The following is a 20,978-nucleotide window of genomic DNA, read 5'->3' as shown; positions in this document are numbered from 1 at the left end:
ACAACCCGGTCAAGACACACCCACTTAAGTAGGAGAGGGGCGTCTCCCCAAGCTGCTGATCAAATATAGGGGCTGGGCTCCTCTCCCCGAGGAGGTCTGTCTTGTAACCAGAGGAAGGTCCAACTACTACGTCCCCAGTCCCGCTCGAAGGCCGCCACTAAAAGTGCTAACAGTCTCAGCCCCAGGTCCATCAACCAGAGTGCTGTCAACTCAACGTGTAACAGTGAAAAGTGCTGGCTGTGTAGACGGTAAGTGCGGTGATCCCGGAACCTCCCCAACAATCCGACTTAGTAGTGCCATTTCTAATTGTGAGAGGTTAGGTCATGAAGACCACCATAGTCTGGTGTGTACGAACCCCCCCATTAATCCACCTAACAGACTGGTGAAATAAAGCTGTAACACATTGGTGTTTTTTATATATACTACTTTCCTTTTATTATGCAACATTTAATATATACAGTGTTAACATCACACCCTCGAGACCACGCTACCATTTCCTCTCATTACATACCAATCTTAATCCTTTCCGCTTTCTTATCTTCACCCAATCATTTCCAAACCTCAACAATCTTCACCAATCCTTTCCCAACCTTGTAATCTTCACCAATCCTTTCCCAATCTTCACCAATCCACTCCCTTTTTAATCACCAATCCTTTCCAATCTTACCAATCCTCATACACAATCTTCTTAATCCTTTAACATGTTAATCTTAGTTGTTCCTTTCCCAACCTCTGTAGTCTTCTGTGACTTATGGCTGCTTTCCAATCTTCACCAACCTCTCCCAACATCACCAATCTTCACCAATCCCTTCCCAACCTCACCAATCTTCGTCAATCCTTTCCCAACCTCACCAATCATCACCAATTCCTTCCCAACCTCACCAATCATCACCAATTCCTTCCCAACCTCAACAATCCTCTCCTAACTTCACCAATCTTTACCAATCCCTTTCCAATCCTGTCCAAATCTCAGCAATCTTCACCAATCCTTTCCCAACCTCACCAATCCTCTCTCAACCTCACCAATCTATACCAATCTTTACCAATCCTTTCCCAACATCACTAATCTTCACCAATCCCTTCCCAAAATCACCAATCTTCACCAATCCTTTCTCAACCTCACCAATCCTCTCCCAACCAATCTTTACCAATCCTTTCCCAACCTCATCAATCTTTACCAGTCCTTTCCCAGCCTCACCAATCTTCACCAATCCCTTCCCAACCTCACCAATCTTCATCAATCCCTTCTCATCCTCGTTATTGTTCACCAATCCCTTCCCAACCTCACCAATCTTCACCAATTCTTTCTCAACCTCACCAATATTTACCAATCCCTTCCTAACCTCACCAATCTTAACCAATCCCTCCCTAACATCACCAATCCTTTACCAATCTCTCCAATATTTACCAATCTCTTTCTAACCGCGTTAATCTTCACCAATCCCTTCCCAGCCTCATCAGTCTTCCCCAAGCCTCACCAAGACATGTTTCCCAACAGAAATATATTCCTCTAGTCACCTGCGTATCGCCTTGGAGGAGAACTTTACATTGCATGGACCAGACAGCATGGCGATGACGGTGCAGGACAAAGAAGACAATGTCCAGGTCAGCAGGCAGATCTACCAACACTACCTGGGTGACGACATGCTACTGGACGAGGATCATGCAGAAGGTCTCACACAGGTACAGTAAACATATGGTGAGGTTTTATTTTGCCTCTATTCCTGTAAATAAACCAAGGGATACTTGTACTCCCGAATATTCACGTGGTAGGTTGGATGTCTAATGGACAGTTTATTTAGCCAGAAAAACACAGATACAAGAGTGGATAATAATAACAAATTAGCATGGCTGAGCCAGTTGAGAACCTGATATATACTACACAGTACATTTATCTCAAGGAAGTAGTATGTAACATTTAGTATCATCTGGAATAGTACAATAGCATGGTGGTAATAAGAACATCTCATAATGTTACCACGGTTATCACTTCAATATTTATTTATTTTATTTATTTATCATTTTTTTAGTTCATTTATTTATTTATTTATATATTCATAAACTACAGTGGATTTGAAAAACATACTTATAATGGGGGAGCAGTACAACATGGGTTGTACAGTAATAAGGTTGAACCAGAGGACAGAGCTGTCAGGATTTTGTCAAGTTGGCAATTATATTTATTGCAATGGTAATTTCTTATCTATTTACATGATAATTTCCGATAAAACGGTTTTGATGGTATAATAAAAGCAGGTACTGTAAATATAGTAGGTGTTACAAGAAATATTAATACTTAGACAATAGATGGGTGGGGGTAAGTTGTTCCACACCTTCACACCAGGATATTTTATGGAGGTCTGGAACTGAGAGGAAGCGCATGGGGGGTGGGGGGAGGGGGTAGTCTTAGTAGCTCTGGGTGCCTTAACTTGTATCTCTGATTATTACGGAACTGGAAATAATTATTGTCAAGCAAGTGATTGACAGATTCGTAAACAAAGAGGGCACCACAGTAGATGTTAATATCTTCGATTTTTAACATTTTCAATTTAACAAATTTTTCGTTTGTGTGATCTGTTTTTTTTCAAGTTGGTCATTGCCCGTACAACTCACTTTTGTGCAGTAACCAGAGATTGTGTTTTTGAAGAGCCAGAGGCCCCCCCATAGTGTATGACAGTGTATCAGGTGTTGGTAAACAAGATCATGATAGATTTCTTTCATTGCCGTGCGAGTAAGTGACTGTCGAGTGTGATACATGATACCGCACTGTTTATTGACTTTACTGTGAATGGCTTGTATGTGGTTTCTCCAGTTCAGTTTCTCATCAACAATATCTCCAAGGAATTTAGTATTTTGTTCGCATTTGAGGACTGTATTACTAAGGTACAGGGGGTCCAAGTCTGGGGTAAGTTTTTCCTTTTGTGAAAGATCGTGAAGTGGGTTTTCTCAAGGTTTAAGGTCAGTTTATTACGTATTACCCAGGTCCAGACTTTAGTCAATTCAGTGTTCATAGTTCTCATCAAGGAATGGAGGTCTGAGTTACTGGCATAGAGATAACTATCATCTGCAAATAAGTTGTATTTTATGAGTGTGCTGGCGTGGACTATGTCGTTTATGTACAACAAAAACAGTACTGGACTGAGAATGGAACCTTGGGGGAGTCAGATTGGTGATTATTATAGCAGACATACTGCATCCTGTTGGACAGATATGAGATAAACCAATTATGGGACAGGCCCTTAACGCCGTAATGTTCAAACTTTGAAAGGAGGATGGTATGGTCGACAGTATCGAAGGCTTTAGAGAGGTCCAAGAATATACCGACAGTGAACTGACTGTCCTCATAGGAATTTAAGATGTCATGAGTAAAGGATAGCAGAGCACTTTCAGTCGACCTTGTAGCTCTAAACCCGAACTGGGAGTCTGTAAAGATGTTATTGGCATTGCAGAAGGAATTTATGTCTTCTACATGCTAGCTTTTCCAGTATGTTACTCAAGGCTGGGAGGACTGATATGGGGCGGTAATTCTTGAAGAGACCTTTGTCCCCAGATTTTGTATATGCTGGGTGAACTTTGGCAATTTTCAGTTTATCCGGAAAGACACCACTGGTGAAGGAGGTGTTACAAATGTGTAGGAGAACAGTTAGTAATAAGTGGGCTGCTTTCTTAATGATGCTAATTGGTATATTGTCTTCGCCTGCTGCCGCATCCTTAGACAATTTTATGATGGCCAGCAATTCATCTGCTGTGACAGGGGATAAGACCAGCTCATTTTGCTGTCTGTTTTGCAGGTAGGTTCTAAATTCCTCATGGTGATCAGGGATGCTCTCTGCAAGATTTTTGCCAACATAAATAAAATATTCATTGAAATGGTTGGCAATGAGCGAGGGTTCCGTTACAACTGAATCATTTGTCATAAGTGAGTTACTGTAGTATGTGTGGCTGGAGACCCAAAAAAAGTGAGGCAGCAGGGGCAGTTAGTCCTCCCTCGGGGGTTCACCGCACCTTGGTAGCATCTTGGTCGGTGGCTCCGGCTGGTGGAGGGGCGTCGTTCCCTTGACTGGCCTCCACCGCCTGCTGTGCGTCAAGAGCCTTACGTTTCTTCCGGGCCGCTGTATATCTGTGTCATGTGTTATGTTTGTTTGAAGGTATGGAATGTGAAGGCCGAGCGGATACAGCATTGGTACTTATGGCTGCACTCCCAATGAACCCAACTATAAATGGGTAGGACAGTGGTCGAGTGCAGTGCCGGCCACGCTGCCTCCTTGCATTCTGAAGGCCTTAAATGAATAGCTTTTATGTGAAATGATGGTTTAAGGGGTTCAGCCAGGGGTTTAAGGTGGTCCAGCCAGGGGTTTAAGGGGTCCAGTCAGGGGTAAAAGGGGTCCTACCAGGGGTTACGGAAACAAACGAGAACTCCCTTATATTCAGATACACTGATCTCCTCCTTTACAGCTCTTCACGGACATATTCTTCGCGGTGCATCATGACCTGGTAACACAGCAACACGCCAGGCACGGGCTCACCACGTACCGCTATGTGTTTGGTTACCGAGGGGAGGTGTCCTTCAGTGACTACTTTGACAGCAAAGTCGGAAAACAGTGTAAGTGGTTATCACGAGTTGTTAAGGGATTGTAAGGTGTTATTGGTGGCTGCATGTCAAAGAGTTATTAAAGGGCTGTTAAGGGTTTTAACTTGTTGTCATGAGTTATAAGCGATTGTTAAGGGTTATATGTGGCTGTCAAGAGGTATAAGTGACTCTTGAGGTTTGTAAGTATTTTCTAATGTTTCAAGTTGTATTTCTAGTTCATAAGTGGTTGCTAAGAATTGTAAGTGGATGCGAAAGGTTATAAGTGGCTGTTAAGGGATATACGGGATAGTTAAGGGTTATAAAGCATTGCAAAGAATCCTAAATGGCTGTTATGGGTTGTAGGTTGTACTGTAGAGTATTAAGTATTGTAGCTTAGAGTAGAGTAATGTCACAGACAAGTATTTGTAAGTGTCAGTTATGTAATGGGAGCCAAATTTGCACTTTACTGTAGCTTCCTTCCCTCACCTGTACCCTACCTCCCCTGCCACACCTATACCCTACCTCCCCTGCCACACCTGTACCCTACCCCCCTGCCACACCTGTACCCTACCCCCCTGCCACACCTGTACCCTACCCTCCCTGCCACAGCTGTACCCTACCCTACCTGCCACAGCTGTACCCTACCCTCCCTGATACACCTGTACCCTACCTTCCTTGCTACACCTGTACCCTACCTCCCTTGCCACACCTATACCCTACCTTCCTTGCCACAACACATGTCCGCAACCTTCCCTGCCACAACACATGTCCGCAACCTTCCCTGCCACACTTGTACCCTACCTTTCCCTGCCACACCTGCATCCCTACCCTTCCTGACACGCCTGTACCCCACCTCCCCCCCACATGTCCCCAACCTCACACACTTGTACCCCTACCTTTCCTGCCGCACCTGTACCCCTACCTCCCCTGCACACCTGTATCCTACCCCTACCACACCTGCCCTACCTTCCCTGCCACACCTGTACCCACCTCCCCTGCCACACCTGTATCCCACCCCCTACCACACCTGTACCCCACCCCCTGCCCACCAGTACCCTACCTTCCCTGCCACGCCTGTGCCCTACCTCCCCTGCCACCACGTGTCCCCAACCTTCTCTGCCACACAACACCTGTACCCCTCTGTCCCCCACACACCTGTATCCTACCCCCTACCACACCTGTGCCCACCTCCCCCTGCCCACACCTGTATCCTACCCCCCTACCACACCTGTACCCTACCTTCCCTGCCACACCTGTACCCTACCTTCCTTGCCACACCTGTACCCTTGTAACAATAACTTTATTTTCCCTATTTTATTTATTTATTTCTTCTTAGTTCTTAACTTTTTATTTTCCTCTTTATTTCATTCTCTGCCTTTCTCGTGAGATGGAAGAGGTTAGGGGTGGAGGGAGCGGCCCGAGGGAGAGAGCGGGAGATGGCTGGTTTGGGGTAGAGGGGGGAGGGGGTTCCTATGGTCTCTCGCCCCATGAGAGGGTAACCAATATGAGGGGAGAGAGGAGGATAATTGGGGGAACAGGGATAACATGCGATAACTGAGACACTTAAGGGAAACAGGTGATAGGGGTGTTGTCACTCAGGACTCAATGTACCACTGCATGATACCAAAGACATGTATGACAATGTTTTACTTAACACCAAGAGGGGGGGGGGGGTGCTTAAAATACTTCTTAACGGTTCTTTGTTTATTGAACACCTTCTCTTGAGATTGAAAATTATACTTCAAAACAATAAATCTATTTTCCTTGCTAGTTAAACAGAGGAAAACATGAATCACAAAACATTTCGTGAAATGGATAAAACATAAAGTGTACTCATTGAGATGTATTGTCATGCTGACCGGCCGACCACACACACCGCCCACACTGAACCACTTTCAACCAGACTCTGAGTTTGAAAACAAAGATGGCCTACAATGGCACCACATCTTCATGAAGTCACATCCCACAGGCTCTCCTTATTGGTTATGGCCAAAGGCATTCACGCTCACACGTCTCTCCGATCGGCTCATGCTTGGCGAGAAATACTCGTCAACTCATGACATTCTCACACCCTGCCTTCCTTTCCATCACCTGTGCCCTACCTCCCCTGCCAAACATGTACCCTACCTACCCTGCCACACATGTACCCTACCCTCCCTTGCCACACCTGTACTCTACTCCCCTGCCACACCTGTACCCTACTCCCCTGCCACACCTGTACCCTACCTCCCATGCCAAACATGTGCCCTACCTCCCCTGCCAAACATGTACCCTACCTACCCTGCCACACCTGTACCCTACCCTCCCTGCCACACCTGTATCCTACCACCCTTCGCACAACAAACCTGAACTTAACAGATATCATTACACACCTACACACCTAACTAAACTAATAAGTATTGTCATTGCACACCTGCAGGGGTTCCTCACGGGGATGACTTGTATTACATCTTCTCTGGAGGCCCTTTTCTCAGACCACACAATCGGCCACGGCAGCTGACTACAACCCAAGACTTGAAGATGAGGAGCATTGTGTCAAAAATGTGGACCAACTTCGCCGCCACAGGGTAAATTGGAGAGGTTTTAGTGAGGGGGTATTTAAGGGAAAGGTTCTGTAATAATGGGAAAAGGTCTGTAAAGCTGGGAGAGGTGCTGGTAGGAAGGACAGTGATGGGAGAGGTTCTAATAGGAAGGGTTCTGTAGTGACGGGAAAAGTTCTGGTAGGAGGGGTAGTGATGAGAGAGGTTCTAATAGGAAGGGTAGTGATGGGAGAGGTTGTGTAGTGACGGGAAAAGTTCTGGTAGGAGGGGTAGTGATGGGAGAGGTTCTAATAGGAAGGGTAGTGATGGGAGAGGTTCTGTAGTGACGGGTAAAGTTCTGGTAGGAGGGGTAGTGATGGGAGAGGTTCTAATAGGAGGGCGAGTGATGGGAGAGGTGCTGTAATGACGGGAAAAGTTCTGGTAAGAAGGGTAATGAAGGGAGAGGTTCTGGTAGGAAGGGTTTTGATGGGAGAGGTTCTGGTAGGAGGGGTAGTGATGGGAGATGTTCTAGTAGGAGGGGTAGTGATTGGAGATGTTCTAGTAGGAGGGGTAGTGATGGGAGATGTTCTGGTAGGAGGGGTAGTGATGGGAGATGTTCTAGTAGGAGGGGTAGTGATGGGAGATGTTCTAGTAGGAGGGGTAGTGATGGGAGATGTTCTGGTAGGAGGGGTAGTGATGGGAGATGTTCTGGTAGGAGGGGTAGTGATGGGAGATGTTCTAGTAGGAGGGGTAGTGATGGGAGATGTTCTGGTAGGAGGGGTAGTGATGGGAGATGTTCTGGTAGAAATGGTAGAGGTATCGATAGTTTAAGTCTCCAATGTACTGTATCCGAACTTCCCTTAACTGAACGGGAGATTACAACAGCATTGCTCTCTGTCTCTTCTGCAGGAACCCAACTCCTGACGGGTCCCTTGGGTTCACCTGGGAACCTGCCACCGAGGACAACCTCCATTATGCTTCTCTTGTACTGCCACCTGTTATGAAACCCGACCGTCGTCAGAAGGTGTGCTATTTACTGTTGGTTTTGTATCACACACACATACAATTTACCTCTCCCCGTCCTCCACCTCCTTCCTGCTCTTCCTTTTCCTCTTCCACCTCCTCCTCTTTCTTTTCCTCCTCCACCCTTCTCTTCCTCCACTCATTTTCCTCCTCCTCCTCCTTCCCTTCCTCCTCCTCCTTCTCTTCCTCTTCCTTTTTCTTTTCCTGGACTCCTCTTCCTCCTCTTCACCTCTTCCTCGACTCCTCTTCCTTCACCCCCTTTTCTTCCTCCTCCTCCTCCTCTTCATCAGTTACACTACACAATACCAGTCGATCTCTTGTAGTGTTTTACCTGTGTGACTTGTGTCCCCAGGTGAGGGTGTTCCACGCCTCTCTGCCCACTAAGCTCAACGCCCTCCTCAACGCTGAGGTGGTGGTGGTGGATGGCGACGAGGCGAGACAAACGCCACAGAGGGAAGAGAAGAGTCACTCGGCGCAGGATGAACTTTGAATGCTTTAAGAATATTTGTTTACCTTTAGTGTGGATGAGGGGGCTCAAAACAAAACACACACACACACACTGTTACGACCGTGTCGTTCTTATTTTTCTCTTTTTTTTATATAACATGCTTCCATGTTGTTCCATATTATTCCTGTAATGATGTGTTATATTTACTATTATATAATCTAGTCACCTTACCTTGTGCTGTTAAGGTTTTAACTGTTATTATTTATTCAAGCCCATCTTATTTCTTCACTTAGTATTGTAACAAGCATTCTTTGTTCTCTAACGACCATCTGCATCGTTAAACGACCCAACGGCGGGTCGCACTGGCGGGAAAAGACCCTATATATAGTAGTCCACCAGCTGACGGAGTTCAGTTCAGTCCTCCTTGTCATTCAGTTCACGTTCTTTTGAGTGACACTTGTCACCTGTTGCTTATACTTCATTTTATTTCTGTGATTGTTCCTGTCACCACCAATGTGGTATATCTATGTGAGTACCTATTTATGTCTCTTATGTGTCCATCAGTGCTTGCTTAGTTACATCTAAGTAATTCAGTGTTGTTTCACGTTAGTTAATTTCAGTGTTAGTTTTTATATGTTTATGCAGTGTTCACATAATCCAATGCTTTAATTTATTTTTATTCTTTTGATGTTTCGATGTTTAGTATCATTTGTGTCTTAAAGGTTTCGATAGTGAATCAATTTGTTGTGTCAGCCTACGAGGCTCTTTATGTGTTAATATTTAATTTAGTTAAATTCTTAAAGGTTTACTTTATTTATTTTTATTCCCTTTTAATTTACTTCACTTTCTTTTTGTTTGGTTACGCCTAGAACCTGGATATTAAAGTAAATTAAGAGACGGAGTAACAACACACACTCACAGACACACAAGCAATTGAATGGGCTGCACAAATTTTGTTCTGGTTAAGAGTTCATGTAAAGCCAATATTATATTTCTAATAGTTATAAACACTATTTAAATTTATACTGTATATAATATTGGGTTTCTTAGGTCTAAATTCGTTTTTTATATTACCTGTATGTGTTGGGAAATGAGAGCCAGATATAAGAAGGCCAGGTGTAAGAGGGCCAGGTATATGAGGAGGCCCGGTATATGAGGAGGCCGGGTTTATGTGAAGGCCGGGTTTATGTGAAGGCCGGATATATGAGAAGGCCGGGTATATGAAGGGGCCGGGTATATGAGAAGGCCGGGTATATGAGAAGGCCGGGTTTATGAGGGGGCCGGGTATAGGAGGGCCAGGTATATGAGGAGGTCAGGTACTGTACAAGGTAGGTAGATACCAGGTAGCCTCACTCCCATAGGATCTACGCTAATGAAAATAAGAATGAAATTTCTATGTACGTATTTTTGAAGGCTTATGATGGCATTAAAAGTTGTACAATAAATGTATGGAATGGAGATTTTTTGTTTTATTTTAACTGGAGCCACTGATTAAATATATAAGATAAATATAAATATCTTAATTGCGACCTCTGGATTTCATCCAACTTCGCTGATTGGCTAGCGATGACATCACTTATTAAGCTCCACCCACTGAGTTACATCAAACAGTAGAAGCGGGATATTTACAAGTAAAAGTGGAGTGTTTTTCTTTTATAACAATGATTTATTGCGCTGTAACCACCTGCAAATTCAACTCAGAAAAGAAGAAAAAGTTTGTATCTTTTTATTCATTCCCTCGGGACATACCTGTAAAGTTACGGGCAAAGTGGCTAGATGCCTGTAAAAGAAAAGATATAAAAAACACCAAACAAGTGAAGTCGTGGCATACAATATGTTCAGTGCATTTTAAATCTGAATGTTTTAATTACCTTTTAGCAGTAGACAATGTAAATCTTTCTTTAAACCCGCACTCACGTCCAACAATAAATCTACCGGGATTAGGAGGTGAAATCAAGAATGCTACAACGTATGAAGATCATATATTGTAAGTACATTAAATGTGCATACATTTTGTTTCCTGTTTTATATATAATGTATTATGCATTTTCAATTGTCAAAATATAACTTAATATGAATCTAGTAGACTGTTACTGTGGCCTGTTTTTTTTATAAATGATAGTCATGCATCTCATCAGACAGTAGCCTATACTGTTCTCAATACGTAGGAAACCTATACCTAAGCAATTATTATGAGAAAAGTTGAAGCTCTTAATTTTTAAATACTGTATATATTCGTACCCCTAAGGAACTTCCTGTAGCTTACTATAAAGTCTAGTGTAGACCAGTGCATTTTTAATGTATAAGTATTTAAATAGACTTCTATATTATATTCTAGTATAGACCATTGCATTTGCTTTCATATGTGACTTGGGTGTCAAAAGAAATCGTGTACTGCAAGTGTTGTATTATACCTATGGCAATTATATACCGTATTTACATTTTGTGAGAATGATATTATTAACTATAGCCTATAATTAAACTATTTGTCAGTACTACATTGAATAATGAAATACTAGTTTAGCCTACCAGATAAAATTGGATTAAGGGGCGTGGCTTAGCGATCTCAAGAGTAGAGTTGCCAATTAGTGAATTCCTATGGGCCTGCGTGAGGCTACCTGTTATCTACCTACCTTGGTCAGGTAGACGTAAGATGAAATATTGACAAGAAAAAATTATTACTCCCCGAAATTTGTGACCTGAATGAATAATTTTTTTTTAGTTTGTTCTCTGATGTTTGACTTTACCTCATAAATTAGATTTACTTAACTTGGCTGAAATAGGGAGATGGATAAACTGTTCACTGTCACGTCTACCGGTCACTGTCACGTCTACCGCTCACTGTAACGTCTATCGTTCGCTTTCATGTCTACCGCTCACTGTCATGTCTACCGCTCACTGTCATGTCTACCGTTCACTGTCGTCATCTCCCGTTAACTCATGTCATCCGTCCACTGTCATGTGTATCGTTCACTGTCATGGCATCCTTTCACTGTTATGTCTACCGTTCCTTGTCATGTTTACCGTTCCCTGTCATGTCTACCGTAACTTGCCATGTCTACCGTTCACTGTCATGTCTACCGTTCACTGCCATGTTACCGTTCACTGCCATGTTACCGTTCACTGCCATGCCTACGGGTCACTGTCATGTCTACCATTCACTGTCATGATCTACCGGTCACTGTCATGTCTACAATTCACTGTCATGTCTACCATTCACTGTCATGTCATCCGTGCATTGCTATGTCATCCGTTCACTCTTATGTTCTGTTTACTGTCATGTCTACCGTTCACTGTCATATGTTCTGTTCACTGTCATGTCTACCATTCACTGTCGTATTTTCTGTTCACTGTCATGTCTACCTTTCACTGTCATGTCTACCGTTCACTGTTATGTCTACCGTTCACTGTCATATGTTCTGTTCACTGTCAAGACGTTGGCCAGAGAATAACTAAGTAATTTGGTAATGGTCGAGGTGTCCAAATGGGCACCTGTCCTAATGGGTCCCTGTCCTAGTGGTCCTCTGTCCTAATGGTCCCCTGCCCTAATGGGCACCTGTCCTATTGGTCTGCTCTCCTAATGGGCCCCTGTCCTAATGGGTCCCAGTCCTTATGGGTCCCTGGATAATGGTCCCCTGTCCTATTGAGTACCTGTCCTAATGGGTCCCTGGGTAACGGTCCTCTGTCCTAATGGGTCTTTATGTAATGGTTCCCTGTCCCAATGGTCCCCTGTTCTAATGGGTCCCTATCATAATGGTCCCTCGTTCTCATGGATCCCTGACCTAATGGTCCCCTGTCCTAATGGGTCCTTGTCCTAAAGGGTCACTGTCCTAATGGGTCAGTCCTAATGAGTCTTATGTAATGGTCACCTGTCCTAATGGTCCCTTCTCTAATGGTCTCATGTCCTAATGGTCTCCTGTCTAATGGTTTACTGTCCTAACGCCCCTGTCTCCTGTCCTAATGGCCCCTGTCCTCATGGGTCCTCTGTCCTAATGGATTCTCTGTCCTAATGAGTTCCTGTCGTAATGGTCTCCCATCCTAATGGCGCTTGTCTGTCTCGGTATGCAGTCTGGCTAATTTGTATTGACACCTTCTCGTGTGGTGCTCCTCCAAGGCTTATAGTGTTCAGTGATCGTCTCCCAGGTGAGTGGGTCGATTTGGCACTTTCAAGACTATCATTATAACTTTTCCGTTGTCCGCCAGCGTCACATTTACTATTCACTAGGTCACTGAAGTAGCTGCTTTGGCAGTCTACTGTCGTCAATGCAGGTAAGATGGCCAATCCAACGCAGTTGTTCATGGATAATGGGAGCTTCGATGCTGCTACAGTTGGTGTCAGCGAAAATACTAGCATTTGTTCTATTGTCTTCGCAGTGAACTCGGAAGATGGAGCGTAGACTACATTGGTGAAAGTTTTTAAGTGCCTTGAGGTCCCTCCTGTATGCGACCCATGTCTCACTGCCATACAGCAGGGTGGGAAGGAACACTGCTCGATACACGTGCAGCTTTGTAGATAATTTCAGGTCCCTACAACTGAAGATATGGTTATGGAGTCTGCCAAAAGCTTGAGAAGCACATCTGATCCGATGTTGTATCTCTTCATCAATATCCCCTGTGGTGGACAGGTGGGAGCCAAGGTACTGGAAGTGGGTAACATTGGAGAAGGTAGTAACGTTAAGCTGGATGGATGGTGGAGGTGCAGTTTAACCAGGGGCAAGCTGAAAAAGAATCTGAATTTTACATGCATTCACCTCAAGGACGAAGTGTGCATATATATTGGCGTAGGTGTTCAAGATCTCTGGTAGGTCGCGTTCAGCGTGAGTGACGAGGGTGAGGTCATCTGCATATTAAAGTTCAAGGATGGAAGCGGCCGTCACCTTTGTTTCTGCCTGGAGTCGTCTTGCTTGTATAATGAAAAGTCGCTCCATCCAGCACTGGATGTCCACCCCGCTGGCTAAATTGGCACTGGCATGAGTAAGAAAGACAGTCAAGAAAATGGGGAAGAGTTGGTGTCAGTACACATCTTTGTGTACCCCCCCCTCCGTTTGGATGGGAAAGAACTCTGACTCGGGGCCAGTGTGTAGGACACTGCCGTTCATGCCTGTCGTGGAGTTCTCACAATGGCATTGAATTCTGGTGGCCAGCCAAAACGACTGAGAGTTTCCCAGAGGGCTTCCCTGAGGGGTTCCCTGTTGACCGAGTTGAAGGCCTTAGTAATGTCAATGAAGGCCATGTACTAGTCTCGATGCTGTTCTCTGCACTTTTCCTGCATCTGACGGGTCGGCAAAGATCATGTCAGTGGTGCCATGTTATAGTCTAAAGCCGCATTTTGATTCTGGGAAGAAGTTTTCCGCCTCAGGAAGTAGCTTGTTTAGGAGGAGGACTTGGGCGATAATCTTGCCAGCTACTGGCAGTTGAGAGATCCCACGGAAATTGCCACGTCTGACCCTTGTTCTTATAAATATTGACGATCGAGGCATCTTTAAGGTGTTGGAAGATTTCCTCCTCCTCCCATATATTCACCAGGAGAGTGGAGACAGCTAGTAAGCAGAGGTCCTGTGGCTTTGTTATTTTTCACCTGTTTGATGGCAGTAGCTACCTCTTCCAGGGATAGAGGATAGCTGAGGTGGATCAGCCCTGAATGCTGAGGGACCTGCTGGGTAGTCAGAACATCCAAATCAGTATTTCAATTGAACGACGAATGGTAGGGCTCTTTCCAGTGCTGACTGATGCCTTCTTTATCCTTAATTATGGAGTTACCATCGGATGAGCAGAAGGGGCCACTCCATGAGTATTTGGGCCATATATTTTTTTAGCAGAGTTGAAAAATTCACGCATCTTGTGTTGGTCCGCACCTACTACTACTACTTTGCTGTCACTCGGAATCGAGTATGACGATTATCCAGCTGTGATACAGCGATATGAGTTATTAAAGATTTCACCTTGGTTGGTGAGTTCTAAGGTGACTAAAGAGGCCGATACGGGAATAGCAGTGTCGTTCAAAATATTGCACATATGGAGGGCTACATCTAGTGCGGGAGGGGCGGGCAACAGCATGTTTCAGGCGTTGGCACTTCTCTACCTCGATTTGCAGTTGGGCTAACTCGAAAGTATTGACACCTTCTCGTGTGGTGCTCCTCCAATCGTTACGGTGTGGAGTAATCGTCTCCCAGGTGAGGGGGTCGATTTGGCACTTTCTCAGGTACTATCCTTATACCTTTTCAGTTGCCCTCCATTGTTACGTTTACTTTTCGTTAGGTGAAAGTAAAGTGTCTGCTTGGTCAGTCTACTGTCATCCATGCGGGAAACATGGCCAGTCCAGTATAGTTTTTCATGGATAATGGTAGCCTCGATAATCCTACAGTTAGTATCAACGAGAATACTGGCATTTGTCCTCTCGTCTTCCCAGCGAACTCGGAGAATAAAATGTAGACTACTTTGGTGAAAGTTTTCAAGTGCCGTGAGGTGCCTCCTGTATGTCTCCCTGCCATATAGCAGAGTGGGGAGGACCTCTGCCCGATATACGTGTAACTTTGTAGATAATTTTTGCTCCCTACAGCTGAAAACATAGGTACGGAGTCCGCCAAAGGCATGAGATGCATATCTGACCGATGTTGAATCTCTTCATCGATATCCACAGTGATGGACAGGTGGGAGCTGAGATACTGAAAGTGGGTAACATTAGAGAGGGTAGTACCATTAAGCTGGATGGATGATGAAGGTGTGCGTTACGACCCTTGGGCCTCTTAAGGGTGTAACAATATCACAAATTAACAAATTACACTTTGTACTATAGGTCTAGGAATAGATCCCACCAAATTATCACCTCATTACTATGGGGTATATTGAAATTCATGCAGTGGCTTTAATTACCTAATATATTAACGAATAAACAAACAATAAGTGTAACCGTATGTACAAAAATAAATAAATATAAATTAAACTGAACAAATGAACTACTCAACCGAGTGACAAAATAACGAACATCAAAGTAATGATTAAACACTTATTTAGTCTAGACACTACCCAAAACAACGTGGTTATCCAACACTAACTCATAAACAAGTAAGGTATTTACCGTTGAATTCTACAATACGACTACACACAGTCTCGCATATAAATCACTGTAATACTTGGTGTTCTCAAAAGTCGAGCAAGGTTAACACAGTATACCACTAGAAATATACAATAGGAGAGGAGATACTTATCTTACAACTGCCAGCCCAATACTAAAAACCACACGGCTCTGAGAGGTAAAACTAAGCAGCAGATGTGGACGGAAATGACGTCATAACAAAAGACGTTCAACTTGCGAATCCACAAATAGCTATCAAACGCTCACTCACTCATTAGTTTTCGAAACTAATACAATAAACATTACTTTGTTTTACATAACATTGAAACTAATGTTACTACATTTTTAAGTATAACATATATCATCTTAATTTAAACTGCTTCAGTTTGTATACAACGAATCGGTCTAAGTTCATATGCCGACCAGTAATCTATTCATTGGTTCATATTCCGACACTCGTAACATCCCCCCCTTAATTTAAAAGTTTATGAAGCTCTGAATAAACGTTTCAGAAGCTCTGAATAAACTTTTACTCAACACGAGATAGTGTCTCGGCAATAATATCACATTTTTTTATTCTTATTTCTCATATGAACAAACTGAAGTGGATTCTGTATATACTATCACTGGGTAAGGTGATCCACTTACATACACCTCAAACTTTTCCTATTGCTAACAAAAGCGCCAATGCTTCTTTTTCTGTTGTGGCATATCCACGTTGATGCTTTTTCAGTTAGACCGAGAAATATCAGTTAGGGTGCAATATTCCATCTTTTCCTATTTGCATTAACACAGCACCAACTCCTGCGTCACATGCATCCGATTGTATCACAAACTGTTTTATTAAAGACTGGGAGTTGCAGTACAGGTGCCGTTGTCAACCCACGAACCTTTTTAAATGCTGTCTGGCAAACATCAGTCCACATAAACTTTCTTTTTGGGCTGACCAAATCTGTCATGGAGTGACCACCCTGGCAAAATGTTTACAAAATCTCCTGTAGAATCCAACCATCCCGAGAAATCTTCTGAGAGCTTTTCGATTGTAAGGTGCGGGTAGACTGAGAATTTCGGCAACCTTGGCATCTATTGAAGCAATTTTCCCTTGTCCAACGACATGACCAAGGAAAATTAAGGTGACATGTCCGAATTCACTCTTGGGTAGGTTTACAAGGAAGTTGAACTCTGCCAGACGATTGAAGAGTTCACGGAGTCGGCTAATGTGTTGTACCCATGTGTCACCGACGACGACCTGATCATCTAGATATGCGTACACTCCAGGCAGGCCTGATGTCACTATATGCATCGCTCGCTGAAATGTTGGTGCTCCTTTGAGGCCGAAGGGCATAACTTTGTATTGCCACAGCCCCTCCAGTGACAAAAGCTGAAATCTGCTTTGCTTCTTCCGAGAGTTTGATTTGGTAGTAGCCTTTCAGAAGATCCAGCTTGGTGACAAATGATACTCGACCCACACTATCGATGATGTCGCCGATGCGCGGCAATGGATATGCATCAGCACGTGTCACCAGGTTGACCTTCCTGTAGTCAGTACACATGCGGACACTTCCGTCGGGTTTAGGCACCAGCACACAGGGTGGCGCCCATGCACTTCTGCTCCTCTCCACTAAGTCATGTTCCAGCAGATACTCCACCTCCTGCTTCAGCTTCCCCCGCTTATCAGGGCTCATTCGGTAGGGTACTTGCTTGATAGAAGACGTGCCAGGCAGCAGTACTAGGTCGTGCTCCAGCAGAGAACACTGGCGTGGCACATCGTCGAAGAGTGGCTTGAACTCCTGCAGCAGTTGCACCACATCCTGAGACTGCTGTTGTGAAAGATGGGATACTTTAGAGGTAGGGTCACACAATATACTGGAATTACAGATTTTTATTGGGATATCCACTTGGAAATCAGTGTCTGGGACCACCACCTCTCCTCCTGTTATCGAACATACCACTTCACTCCTACCAAAATACGGTTTCAACCTGTTGATATGAGTCAAAGTCTCCAATTTTCTATTGTCTGGAATTGCATGACATAGTTGGTCATTTAATTTCTTAACTATAGTGAATGGACCCTCATATTTAGCTTGAAGGGGATTTCTATACAGGGGTATAAGTGCTAAAACCCTATCTCCAGGCTTAAATTATCTAGCTTGACAATGCTCATCATATTGCTTTTTCATATTCTCCTGTACTTCTGACAGATTTTCACGAGCAATCTCTTTAAACTTCTCTACATACACTGACAAAGGGACTTTTATCTGATTACTTATCCAACTTTCCTTCAACAGTCATAGGACCTCTTACAGTATGACCAAAAATCATTTCAAAGGGACTGAATCCTAGGGAGTCTTGGGGACTCTCTTATGGCAAACAACATAAGTGGTACTCCTTCATCCCAATCCTTATCAGACTCCATGCAGTATTTCCTAAGCATAGATTTAAAAGTCTGGTGGAATCTCTCTAGGGCACCTTGGGTTTGAGGGTGGTACGCTGAAGCTAAGTATTGCTTAATACCCAATTCATTCATCACCTGCTGGAAAAGGAAAGAAGTAAAATTAGTACCCTGATCCGACTGTACAACTCTAGGAATGCCATATTTAGTAAAGAAGTTAATCAGAGCCTTTACCACACTTTGCTTTGATGTTTCGCAATGGTATAGCCTCTGGGTACCTGGTGGTAGTACACATGATTGTTAACAAATAATAGTGGCCACATCGTGTTTTTGGGAGAGGACCTACACAATCCATTATAACCCTGCTAAATGGCTCATCAACAGGAATGGATTTTAGGGGAGCAAGTTTTATGACCCGATTCGTTTTACCAGCCATCTGACATTCATGGCAAGTTCTACAGTATCTGGCAACATCACCTTTCATTCCAGGCCAGTAAAAATGCGACAAAATCTTTTTGTAGGTTTTCCTAACTCCTAAATGTCCTCCCAAAAAGTCGTGTGCTAATTTCAAGATTTCTCCCCTGTGACAACTGGGAATCACAACCTGATGCACAACATTCCACCCATCAGCAGGATCAGATACAGATCTGAATCCATGTAGTAACAAACAGGCAAGCGAACGGCTTCTTCAATATCCACAGCCTTCCTACTTTGTTCAGCTAATTCGGAATCCCTCTGCTGATCATTTATCAGTTTTTTCCTAGTGACAGGTACTTTCTGAATGGTAATGTCACCAGAAGAGAGATCAGCTTCAGATTTTGGGGAATGAATGTTAACTGAATCTTTAGCTTCACTCACATCTCACCCATCAATGTCACTATCACATGAATCATCCTGACTGTCAAACAGATTGTCAATACCTAAATAATTTTCATCATTGCCAGGAGCACTACTATCAGCAATACAAATCTTAGGGTCAACTGAAGGAACGGTCTGTACCTTATTCTATATACGACTGTACATCGGTCTGTAACTCTTGTCTTCTACCGCTAACCTGTGCTAACGCTAATTCGTGCTGCCTTTCACGCTCTCTTTCCCTTCTCTTTCCTTCAAAGTCAACTCATCCTCCATTTCTAACTTTCTGATCTCTACAGCTTCCCTAGGGTCAAATGAACGCAAAGTCAGTGCCCCCTTTGGTAGCACCTCTTCAATTACAAGTTCAGTTAATACTGCACTTTGAATTTCAGACTACCGTTGACTACGTCTATACTCAATTTCATACGTATCGGCAAGTTTTATCCAACCATCCTTTCTTAAAACACAGTCTTTCAACATTTTCAATGATGGATTTTCAACAAACTCCTCCACATCAAAAGTAGCCATTATTAATCAAATAAAGAATCCTATATATAAATATCCCCAATAGATAATGAGTGAAAAGGGATCGATCCTGGCAAGGTCGCCAATTTTGTTATGACCCTTGGGCCTCTTAAGGGTGTAACAATATCACAAATTAACAAATTACACTTTGTACTATAGGTCTAGGAATAGATCACACCAAATTATCACCTCATTATTATGGGGTATATTGAAATTCATGCAGTGGCTTTAATTACCTAATATATTAACGAATAAACAAACAATAATTGTAACCGTATGTACAAAAATAAATAAATGCAAATTAAAATTGAACAAATGAACTACTCAACCGAGTGACAAAATAACGAACATCAACGTAATGATTAAACACTTATTTAGTCTAGACACTACCCTAAACAACGTGGTTATCCAACACACTAACTCATAAACAAGTAAGGTATTTACCGTCGAATTCTACAATATGACTACACACAGTCTCACTATGTAATACTTGGTGTTCCCAAAAGTCGAGCAAGGTTAACACGGTATACCACTACAAATATACAATAGGAGAGGAGATACTTATCTTACAACTGCCAGCCCAATACTAAAAACCACACGGCTCTGAGAGGTAAAACTAAGCAGCAGATGTGGACGGAAATGACGTCATAACAAAAGTCCTTCAACTTGCGAATCCACAAATAGCTATCAAACGCTCACTCACTCATTCGTATTTGAAACTAATACAATAAACATTACTTTGTTTTACATAACATTAAAACTAATGTTACTACATTTTTAAGTATAACATATAATATCTTAATTTAAACTGCTTCAGTGTGTATACAACGAATCAGTCGAAGTTCATATGCCGATCAGTAATCTATTCATTGGTTCTTATTCCGACACTCGTAACATGTGGCTGAACTAGGGGCAGACTGAAAGAGAATCTGAGTCTTAGGCACATTCACCTCAAAGCCGAAGTGTGCATATGCATTTGCGTAGGTGTTCAGGATCTCCAGTAGGTCGCGTTCAGTATGAGCAACAACGTCTGCATACTGAAGTTCAGTAATGGAAGCTGCCGACACCTTTGTTCCTGCCTGGAGTCGCATTATGTTGAAAAGACCCTTCATCCGGTACTCAATGTCAACCCCACCGGCTATGTTGTCACTGGCACGAGTAAGGCTCTGTCAATAAAATGGAAAAGAGAATCGGTACCAGTACACATCCTTGTTTTACCCCCGTTTGGATGGGAAAGAACTCAGTGCCAGGTATATTACTGCTCAGAGTGCCAGGTATATTACTGTTCAGAGTGCCAGGTATATTACTGCTGAGAGTGCCAGGTATATTACTGCTCAAAGTGCCAGGTATATTACTGCTCAGAGTGCCAGGTATATTACTGTTCAGAGTGCCAGGTATGTTACGGTTCAGAGTGCCAGGTATATTACTGTTCAGAGTGCCAGGTACATTACTGCTCAGAGTGCCAGGTATATTACTGCTCAGAGTGCCAGGTATATTACTGCTCAGAGTGCCAGGTATATTACTGTTCAGAGTGCCAGGTATATTACCGCTCAGAGTGCCAGGTATATTAC

Source organism: Homarus americanus, unplaced genomic scaffold (assembly GCF_018991925.1).
Source record: "Homarus americanus isolate GMGI-L3 unplaced genomic scaffold, GMGI_Hamer_2.0 scaffold44060, whole genome shotgun sequence".
In the NCBI taxonomy this organism is placed as follows: domain Eukaryota; kingdom Metazoa; phylum Arthropoda; class Malacostraca; order Decapoda; family Nephropidae; genus Homarus; species Homarus americanus.
This window is presented reverse-complemented; position numbering follows the sequence as displayed.